We start from the raw sequence: 11,383 nt of genomic DNA on the forward strand, positions 1-11,383 counted from the left end.
GTTTAGGGTCACCTGGGTGGCTCAGTTGATTAAGAGCCCAACTCTTATACTACATGGCAGTGAGAAAGAATGAAATCTGGCCATATGTAGCAACATGGATGGACCTTGAGGGTGTTATGCTGAGCGAAATAAGTCAGGCAGAGAAGGACAAATAACATATGTTTGCACGTATAGGAGGATTAGGAGGAACAAAACAGAGGAACAAGGGGGAGAAGAAGGGAGAAAATAGTGGGGGAGAGGGAGAGAGGCAAACCATGAGAGACTCTTGAATGCTGAGAACAAACTGAGGACTGATGGGTTTGGGGGGGGAGGGGGGAGATGGGCATGGAGGAGGGCACTTGTGGGGATAAGCACTGGGTGTTATATGGAAACCAACTTGACAATAAACTATTTGGTTTTTTTTGTGTTTTTTTTAATTTTTTAAATGTTTTATTCTAGGAGAGAGAGAAAGAGACAGCATGAGCAGGGGAGGGTCAGAAAGAAGAGGGAGACACAGAATTGGAAACAGGCTCCAGGCTCTGAGCTGGCTGTCAGCACAGAGCCTGATGCGGGGCTTGAACCCACGAACCGTGAGATCATGACCTAAGTGAAAGTCGGACGCTTAACTGACTAAGCCACCCAGGCACCCCTATAAACTATTTGTAAAAAAAAAAAAAAAAAAAAGAGTCAACTCTTGATTTCAGCCCAGGTTATGATCTCACAGTTCAACAGTTCAAGCCTCTTGTCAGGATCCGAGCTGACAGCACGAAGCCTGCTTGAGATTCTCTCTCTTCTCTCTCTCCCTCTCTCTGTCCCTCCCCTGCTTGCACTCTTTCTCACTTTCTCTCTCAAAATAAATAAACTTAAAGAAATGACAATTTAATTAAGCTATAAAATCATCTGTGAAAAGGGACAGCAGACTTGAATGACAAGTAAACCATTTCTCTCCATGAACCCTGTTTCTTTCTTCCTACTTCCACTCACCTCTCCCAGACTGTTAATGGAACACCTGCTTCCCTCTGTCTCAGTTCTGCTTTGACCACCCTGACAGCCGGTTGGGCCAGTGAATAAGCAGGGGAGACTCGGGCACCTGTGCAGGCTTGGCAGCAGGTATCTCTCTGGCCTGGATGTCCCATCTGTCCCTGTGCTCAAGGATACCCCAGCTGCACCCTGGCCTGTCACAAGTACCAGGTTGTGCCTTGCCAGCATCATGTGGTATTTCTGTACTGGACTTGGCTGCCGACCCCTCCTTCCCTCTGTGTCCCTCTGCCCTGCAAAGCTGCCCACACTCCTGCTCGCTGGAGCAGAAGTAGCCCCTTGCTTTTCCCTCCACTGCTTCGTTCCATCAGGCTTACTGCTCTCTGAGTCTCCTGGGTAGCTTGTGAGGTGTCTGTTTTGTTTTGGGATCTCTGTGTCCCACTAAGCTTCATGGCCTGTGATGCTACAGGACAGTCAAGTCACTTGGGTCACATCCATGAATTCATTGCGCCCCTCCCTGCTGCTGCCTGAGGTCTCCTGCTTTCTGTTCACTGTCCATGTTCTCAACCTCTTGTCTACCCCTGTGGTGGGTGGTCCCAGCACTCTTCTGGATTTGACAGGAATAGTGGCCTCAGCTGTTGATTTCTAGTCACTGTATCAGACAGCTGGCACAAGGTTTTCTGTAGGATAGCTGTCATTGTCCCCGCCCCCTTTTCCTTTGTTGAGGTGTTTTCAAACAGCATGGTGTTCAGTATTCAAATCAATTATTTTAAAAATTGCTTTTGTAAATATCTTTATGAATATTTTAGCATTGTCTTTGATAATATTCAACATTTTCATGACCTGGTTATAGCCTTTGCTGGTATTTTAAAAATGCCTTGACTCAAAAAGACTGAGTCCTTTTTTAGAAAAACAACAAATAAAAACAAAAAAGCAACCAGAGCCATTTGTACAGATGAAGGGACAAAGTACATGGGTGGTTGTACCATGAGATAGATCAGGCTGCCCTCTGTTTAGAGCCATCCTCAGTTGGCTGGCGGGGACAAGATGATGCCAGATAGCATGTGGGCATCTTTGCCCAGTGGTCGATAGCCCTGGTGGGTGGCCATACTCTGTGTTAGGCCATCTGGGAATGTTCTACCCCAGACAAACTTACAAATGCCTTCTTTAGAAGTTCCTGCTTGTAGGAGCACCTGGGTGGCTCAGTCGGTTAAGCGTCTGACTTCAGCTCAGGTCATGATCTCATGACTTGTGAGTTCAAACCCTATGCTGGGCTCTGTGCTAACAGCTCAGAGCCTGGAGCCCACTTCAGATTCTGTCTGTCTGTCTGTCTCTCTCTCTCAAAAATAAACAAACATTATGGGGCGCCTGGGTGGCTTAGTCGGTTAAGCGTCTGACTTTCGCTTAGGTCATGATCTCGCAGTTCGTGGGTTGGAGCCCCGCGTCGGGCTCTGTGCTGACTGCCAGCTCAGAGCCTGGAGCCTGTTTCAGCCTGTGACTCCCTCTCTCTCTGACCCTCCCCTGCTCACGCTGTCTCTCTCTCTCTCCTAAAAATAAATAAAACATAAAAAAAAAATTAAAAAAAAATAAACAAACATTAAAAAAAAAAGAAGAAGAAAATCTCGTGTTTGCTGCTGTTACTTTTTCCCAGAAAGGCCTGGAATCCATTCTCATTCTTATGAGGTGTCCCCACTCTACTCACCAGCATACCCACAGCTTTCTAGTACAGAGGGTTGATCTGTTCTCCACAGCCCAGGCTCTGGGCACCTCCCACAACCATCTGTGAGGAAGCCAGGGCTTGGCACCTGAGGCACATTTCCTAGGGCCTCTCTCAAGCAAGCCTCCAGCAGCAAGCTGGGCAAAAAGCTTTCCCAAACCATGGTACTTGAAGCCCGTGCTCTGGGGATGAATGAGGCCAGAATGATTTTGGAGTGAGGCCAGGTGGTGAGGGAGGCAGAAAGGTGTCCAGGGCTGGAGCAAGCCCTGGCTGGTTTCAGGTGATAATAGCCTCCCCAAGCAAGGACAGTTCTGAATTCTAGAGAGATGCTCCATCCTTTTGGATGACTACTTGGGGCCATAAGTAACCTCAACAAAAATGAGGCCTCAGCAAGCCACTTCTCTATAACAAGGATCCACCCACGCCATAGACACATTTATGCTGCCACTCCACGAGATGGACAGGGCACCAGCCGGCAGGTGGAAAGGCCCAAGTACAGGCACTCACCCCATCTTGGTTCAAAGCTTTACACATGTATCATGTTCCCTGTAGCCATTTTATTTTTAAAGAAATTTCTAATACTTTCTCCCTAGTGGAAGCTTTAACCCCCCAGAGAGCTACACATTACTCCTTCAACCTGACCATCTAGACAGGATGATGTCAGCAGCAGACTCAAGGGATGTGTGTACATATGTAAATGAGAGAGACACATTAACAGATGCATTCATTTCCCTTGGAATATGTATTGTTTTTATTTTATAGAACAGAACAAAACAAAACAAAAGGCTTAGAACTCCATCTTAATATGGAAAAACTAGATCCTGTTTGTGAGGTCTCTCTCCACATTTGTCTCAGCTAATATACTTTGACCCTGTGTGGAAGAAATGTTTGGGTTTTTTTGTTTTCATTTTATCTACATGTACTATTTAGCTTCAGTGTACTAGTCACCTGTGTGTTTTTAGGGTGCTATGGAAATAATGGAAAAAAAACTGGGATTTTCAAAAGAAAATTGTAACCAAATTCATACTTTGTATAATTTTTGATATTATGATTGCATTTGATTCACACCTACACGCATAAACACACCCACAGTGCAGCCTGAAGTAACCCCGACAGAAACTGTCATTGTCTTTTTATATCTATGTACAGTGCAATAATTTCAAACTTTAAACTGGTCAGAAACCTAATTTTTTAAAAAATGTTTTAATGTTTATTTATTTATTTTGAGAGAGGAAGAGCTCATCCAAGTGGGGGAAGGGCAGAGAGAGAGAGAAGGAGAGAGAGATTCCCAAGTAGGCTGCGCACTGTAAGCACACAGCCTGATGCAGGGCTCAAACTCATAAACTGTGAGATCATGACCTGAGCTGAAATCGAGAGCCAATCACTTAACGGACTGAGCCACCCAGGCGCCCCCAGAAACCTAATTTCTAGTCTTCCATCACTATATGTAGTTAGATGATGTGACAACCTCTAATATTTATCTAATAAATATGTATTCAGATGAAACCTGTTAAAAAAAAAAAGGAAATGTCATTTGAACAGAACCTTAAACTATTTTGATATTGAAATATGTGGATGGAACAGCATGAACAAAGGGGTGGACTTGGGGTAATGTAGGTGGCTTACGGTGAATGGTAAGTATTTTAGTTTGACTAGTGAAGTATGTGAATAGAAGTAGTGAGCAATAGGCGCGCCTGGATGGCTCAGTCGGTTAAGCATCTGACTTTTGCTCAGGTCATGATCTCGCAGTTCATGACTTTGAGCCCTGGATCAGATTCTGTGCTGACAGCTCAGAGCCTGGAGCCTGCTTCAGATTCTGTGTCTCCTCTTTCTGCCCCTCCCCTGCTCACACTCTGTCTCTCTCTCAAAAATAAATGAACACTAAAAAAAAAAGTAGTGAGCAATATAGATGGAAAAGTAGTAAATAGTCAAACCTTGGAAAATCTTTGAGTACCAAGTTTCAGAATATAGAAGCTTTAGGCACTGAGCCATGGGTAAGCAAACTATAAGCCATAGGCAAAATCTGACTTGCTGCCTATTTTTGTTAGAACTATGTTACAGATCAACATTTGCAATCTATTTGATGATAGAAAACACTAATTTTGAAACCTAATTAAATTAAATGTTAGCTCCCTTCAAAAAGAATTCCTTTCTCCTGAGTAGAACTATATTACAAACAAAAACAAAAAGAACAAACCACAAATAAAACCCCAAAAAACAACAAACTTGGTTATTATTATATTTTCAATTTCTTTCTTTCTTTCTTTCTTTCTTTCTTTCTTTCTTTTTTTCTTTCTTTCTTTCTTTCTTTCTTTCTTTCTTTCTTTCTTTCTTTCTTTTTCTTCCTTCCTTCCTTCCTTCCTTCCTTCCTTCCTTCCTTTCTTTCTTTCTTTCTTTCTTTCAGAGAGAGAGAGTGCGAATAGGGGAGGGGCAGAGGTAGAGAGAGAATCCTAAACAGGCTCCACACTCAGCACAGAGGCCCAACACAGGATTCCATCCTGCAACCCCAGGATCATGACCTGAGCCAAAATCAAGAGTCAGATTCTCAACCGAGTGAGCCACCCAGGAGCTCCTCAATTTATTCAATAAATGTTTGTGGAAATGTGTTTTCTCTGCTAGTATATAAGCACCTATATAATACCCTCAATTTTTTCTCTTAGTCTGCAAAGCCTAGACTGCCTATTATCTGATCTTTTATAGAAAAAAGTATGCTGACCTCTATAATAGGCAATTAAACAGCTAGGCTCAGAGATATGTTTTGGGAAGACTGGTTGCATCGGCATCATCATTGCAAGCAAAGTGGAAATCAGTGGCAGGGAGACTTGAAGGGACCTCAATACGGTAATCCAGGAAAGAGATGATAAAGGCTGTATTAATCAAAAAGTATCTGGTTTCAAGTGATCAAAACCTAACTCAATCAGGTAAGCAAAACTGAACATGGAAGACACTGCTAGATTATCCAATATCCATTCCTCTGTCTTCCACATGAAGGAATCCCAATTTTGTACGTGACAGCAGTATTTGTAACAGCTAAAAATTCTTATCTTTCTAGTGCAAGTGGGGGTAATCTATACTTAGGGATAGCCACATAACCCAACTCTGGCCAAGGAGAGGATAAAAGAAAGTTTCAGAATTATACTTCCAGGACTATGTGGATACTATGCCTACTCCTTCAGTCTTCTGTTCTTTATCCTTTCTTTCTCTTCTTGGTAAGACAGCAGACTCTACTTGGGAGGTATAGTTTCTATTTTGCCCCAGACTAAGGATGGTGGAACAGGAAGACAGAGAAGCTTAGTCTTTTATGAAATTCTGTAACCTGAAAGACCTGCTCTTACCCGGATGCCTTTCTCTAAGCATCTTTTCATAAAAGGAAAATAAATTCCTATATAGTTAAGCCATGTTAATTACCTACAATTTAATACATCCCTAACTGATAAAAGAGAATGTATTGGAGGGATCCTAAAGTAACTCACAGATGGTACAAACTGAACTGGAGTTCAATAAACTGTTCGTGGAAGAAGCTGGAGTACTGTAGATTTTCCTTCTTTATCTGATTATTGTTTTCTGCATATTGAATTAATATCTTTTCTTGTCAAATCTGGCTTTCTCTACTCCCCAATCCATACAGCAAAAAACATGATCAACAACAGCTTCTATGTTTTATATTAAATATTGATAGTCACTGAAAAGAGATCAACCTCTCTCTCGGTCTTAAATATAAAAAGATAAGAAGAAACTCATTTACTCAGCTTGGGCCAGATGACTGCCCCTAGACCAATCAACACTTAACAAGTGCATGAGGTCATATATAGACATGCAATTTCTAGCAAGAACCATATGGATAGAATTAGAGGAGAGCAGTTTTCACAAGAAAAAGGAAGCCTAACAGACAAAATAATAGATGCTTACTACAAAGACTGAATTAGGGAGGTGATGATACCTGAATTAGAGATAAGAAAAATTCAAAGAATATGGGGCACTTGGATGGCTCAGTCAGTTAAGCATCCAGCTTTGGCTGAGGTCATGGTCTCAAGGTTCATGAGTTCGAGCCCTGTGTCGGGCTCTGTGCTGACAGCTCAGAGCCTGGAGCCTACTTCGGAATCCGTGTCTCCCTCCCTCTCTCTGCCTCTCCCCCACTCTCACTCTTGACTTTCTCTCTCTCTCTCAAAACTAAATACACATTACAAATTTTAAAAAAAGAAAGATTCAAAGAATAATTAAGAGGATAATCCACAAGCGATTGATTGTCTTGGAAGAATTGTCTTGGAATGTTGCTCTTCAACAAATGGTGTTGGGAAAACTAGACAGCAACATGCAGAAGAATAAGAATGGACCATTTTCTTACACCATAAACAGAAATTAATTTCAAAATGGATGAAAGACCTAAATGTGAGACAGGAAACTATCAGAATCCTAGGACATAGGCAGCAACCTCTGCAACCTTGGCCTGAGCAACTTCTTATTAGAGACATCATTGGAGGCAAGGGAAACAAAAGCAAAAATAAGCTATTGGGATTTCATCAAGATAAAAAGTCTCAGGGTGTGCCTGGGAGGCTCAGTTGGTTAAGCATCCGATTTTGGCTCAGGTCATGATCTCACAGCTTATGAATTCGAGCCCTGCGTCAGACTCTGTGCTAACAGTACAAAACCTGGAGCCTGCTTCAGATCCTGTGTCTTCTTCTTTCTCTCTGCCTCTCCTCCCCCACTCTGTCCTTCTTTCTCTCTCTCTCTCAAAAATAAAAATAAATTAATAATAAATTAAAAATTTTCTAATTAAAAAAAGTTTAAAAACTTCAGCACAGCAGAAGAAACAATCAACAAAACTAAAAGGCAACCTACAGAATGGAAGAAGATATTTGCAAATGACATATCAGATTAAGGGTTAGTATCCAAAATCTATAAAGAATTTCTCAAACTTAACACTCAAAAAAAACCAAATAACCCAGTGAAGAAATGGGCAGAAGACATGAATAGACAATTTCCCAAAGAAGACACCCAGATGGCTAACAGACACATGAAAAGGTGCTCAACATCACTCATCATCAGGGAAATACAAATCAAAACTATTATGAGATACCACCTCACACCTGTGAGAATGGCTAAAATTAACAACACAAGAAACAACAGGTGTTGGTGAGGATGTGGAGAAAGGGTAACCCTCTTGCACTGTTGGTAAAAATGCAAACTGGTTCAGGCACTCTGGAAAACAGCATGGAGATTCCTCAAAAAACTAAAAATAGAACTACCCTCTGATCCAGCAATTACACTACTAGGTGTTTATCCAAAGGATGCAAAAATACAGATTCTAAGGGGTACATATACCCCAATGTTCATAGCAGCATTATCAACAATAGCCAACTATGGAGAGAGCCCAAATGTTCATCAACTGATGAATGGAGAAAGAAAACGTGATATACCTACAATGGAATATTGCTCAGCCATCAAAAAGAATGAAATCTTATCATGTGCAAGGATGTGGATAGAGTTAGAATGTATTATGCTAAGTAAAATAAGTCAATCAGAGAAAGACAAATACCATATGATATCACTCACATGTGGGATTTAACAAACAACACAGATGAACATATGAGACGGGGGAGGGGAAAGAGAAGAGAGGGAAACAAACCACAAGAGGCTCTTTTTTATTTAAATGTGTATTTATTTTTGAGATATTGCAAACGGGGGAGGGGCGGAGAGAGAGGGAGACAGAGGATCTGAAACGGGCTCTGCGGTGACAGCAGAGAGCCCAATGCAGGGCTCGAATTGACAACCAGTGAGATCATGACCTGAGCCAAAGTCAGACATTCAACTGACTGAGCCACTCAGGTACCCACAAGAGACTCTTTTGTGGGTGTATGTATGTGTGTGTGTGTTTATTTATTATTGAGAGAGAGAGAGAGAGAAACAGAGCATGAGTGTGGGAGGAGCAAAGAGAGAGGGAGGCACAGAATCCAAAACAGGCTCCAGGCTCTGAGCTGTCAGCACAGAGTCTGATGCAGGACTCGAATCCACGAACGGCGAGATCATGACCTTAGCTGAAGTTGGACACTTAGCCAATTAAGCCACCCAGGTGCCCCAAGAGACTCTTAACAATAGAAGACAAACTGAGGGTTGATGGAGGGAGGTTGGTTGGAGATGGGTGAGATGCGTGACAAGTATTAAAAGAGGGCACTTGTTATGATGTGTACTAAGTGTTGTATGTATGTGATGAATCACTGAATTCTACCTCTGAAATTAATATTGCACTGTATGTTAACTAACTAAAATTTAAATAAAAAGTAGGGGTGCCTGGGTGGCCATGGTTCCTGACTTGCGACCCACATCAGGCTGTCTACTGGCAGCACGTAGCCCACTTTGGATTCTCTGTCCTCCTCCCCTCTGTCCCACCTCCACGTGTGCCCTCCCCCCTCTCTCTCTCAAAAATAAATTAAAAAAATAAAATTTATATTAAAAGTAAAAATAAAAGAAGAGGGAATGTTGAAAATAAAGAAGAAGTTGAGAATGACTTCAAAGTTTCTTGTTTTTTCAAAAAAAACCTGATTACTGAATCAAATTGACTCATCTTAAACAGTAACTTTGGCCTGAAAGATGTTGATTCTTCTCTAAAGACAATTTACATGGTTTTAGGGATGCCTGGCTAGCTCAGTCGGTAGAGTATATGAGTCTTGATCTCCAGGTTGTGGGTTTGAACTCAACATTCAGCGTAGAGATTATTTAAAAATAAAAACTTAATTAAAAGAATTACATGGTTTTAAACACCACATTTTGACCTTAGTTCCACACAGATTCAATACAGGTCAATGTGAGAATCACAAAGTTTCTAATGAATGAAGGAGCAGAGGTCAGGGGACAGATAATTTGCAAAAGAATAAAACAAAAAGAACTGACAAAAATGAAAAATGTTCCAACTTATTAGTGACCAAAGAAATGCAAATTAAGACAAGGAGATGTACTATTTTTTTTAACCCATTAGATTAGCAACTAGGCTGGCAGCTGAGGTAATGCTAGGCCTTTGTACTCACCTGTGTTTCAGATGGCAAGGAAGTCGGTGACAGCCATTAGAGGAACCATTGTGGTCAAAGTTACTTATGAACCATGGAAATGTTCCACCCTAATGATTCCACTTCTGAGAAAAGATACTAGGCAAATAATCCAAAATATGGAGTAAAAAAAACATTTGTGCATTAACGATGTTTTTCGGGGGTGTCTGGCTGGCTCAGTCAGTAGAGCATGCAACTCTTGATTTTAGGTTTGCAAGTTCAAATCCCTGTGTTGGGTGTAGAGATTACTTAAAAATAAAATCTTAAAATAAAAAACCCTAAAACTGAAAGATTTTTTTTTCATAGCATTGTTTAAAATAGTGAAAATTAGAGGTGGCTGGGTGGCTCAGTTGGTTGGAAGCCTCCAACTTCAGTTCAGGTCATGATCTCCTGATTAATGAGTTCAAGCCCCACCTCAGGCTTTGTGCTGACAGCTCAGAGCCTAAGAGCCTGCTTTGGATTCTGTTTCTCCCTCTTTCTCTGCCCCTCCCCCACTTATGCACTCGCTCTCTCTCTCTCTCTCTCTCTCAAAAATAAATAAACATTAAGAAAATTTTTAATAAAACAGTAAAAATTATTAAAAACTTAAATAGTAAGGACTGGTTTAATAAATTATGATATCCTCTTACAATGCAATATTATGCAATAATTAAAATGATAGCAATTAAAAAGTATATAGATAAAAAATGCTTCTAGCATAACCTTAATAATATTAGTGATGCTCCAAGTATAAATTCAAATAAAATCAAGTTGTATGAAGTAAAAATAAAAGTTTACTCCAGGGGTGCCTGGCTGGCTCAGTCAGTAGAGCAAATATGACTCTTGATCTCGGGGTTGTGAGTTTGAACCTCATGTTGGATGTGGAGATTACTTAAAAAAATAAAAAAATCTTACAAAATATAAGTTTACCCCAGGGTAACCACTGCTAAAAGTTTTGTGTGTTTTTAAACTTTTTTCTGTGGATAGAATATTGTATATCCTAGTACTTTTACTTATCATTGCACAATAAGCACTTTACATGTCATAAAATAGTCTTCTACAAGATTTTAAGAGCACCTGGGAGGCTCAGTCAGTTAGGCATCTGACTCTTGATCTGAGCTCAGGTCTGGATCTCAGAGTCATAAATTCAAGCTCTGCATTGGGCTCTGTGCCAGGGGTGAAACCTACTTTAAAAAATATGGCAGATAATCTACATACCAAAAAAGTACAATTGTTTACTCAATCATTCCCTTAATTGTAAAGCTATTATAATGTTTGGCTGCAAGTACTTGAAACTCACCTAAATTGTCTTTTTTTAAAAATAATGTTTAGGGGCGCCTGGGTGGCTTAGTCGGTTAAGCGTCCGACTTTCGCTTAGGTCATGATCTCGCGGTTCGTGGGTTTGAGCCCCACGTCGGGCTCTGTGCTGATTGCTAGCTCGGAGCCTGGATCCTATTTCAGAGTCTGTATCTCCCTCTCTCTGACCCTCCCCTGCTCACGCTATCTCTCTCTCTCTCCTAGAAATAAATAAAAATTTAAAAAATACTCTCTATTTTTTAAGTATATTTATTTTTAAGGAATCTCTACACCCAATGTGGGGCTCAAATTCATAACCCCAAGATCAAGAGTTGCACACTCTTCCAAATGAGCCAACTCGGTGCCTGTGAAAAAATANTCTGTGCTGACTGCC

Source organism: Hyaena hyaena, unplaced genomic scaffold, assembly GCF_003009895.1.
Source record: "Hyaena hyaena isolate Hyena2069 unplaced genomic scaffold, ASM300989v1 scaffold_503, whole genome shotgun sequence".
NCBI classification, from domain to species: domain Eukaryota; kingdom Metazoa; phylum Chordata; class Mammalia; order Carnivora; family Hyaenidae; genus Hyaena; species Hyaena hyaena.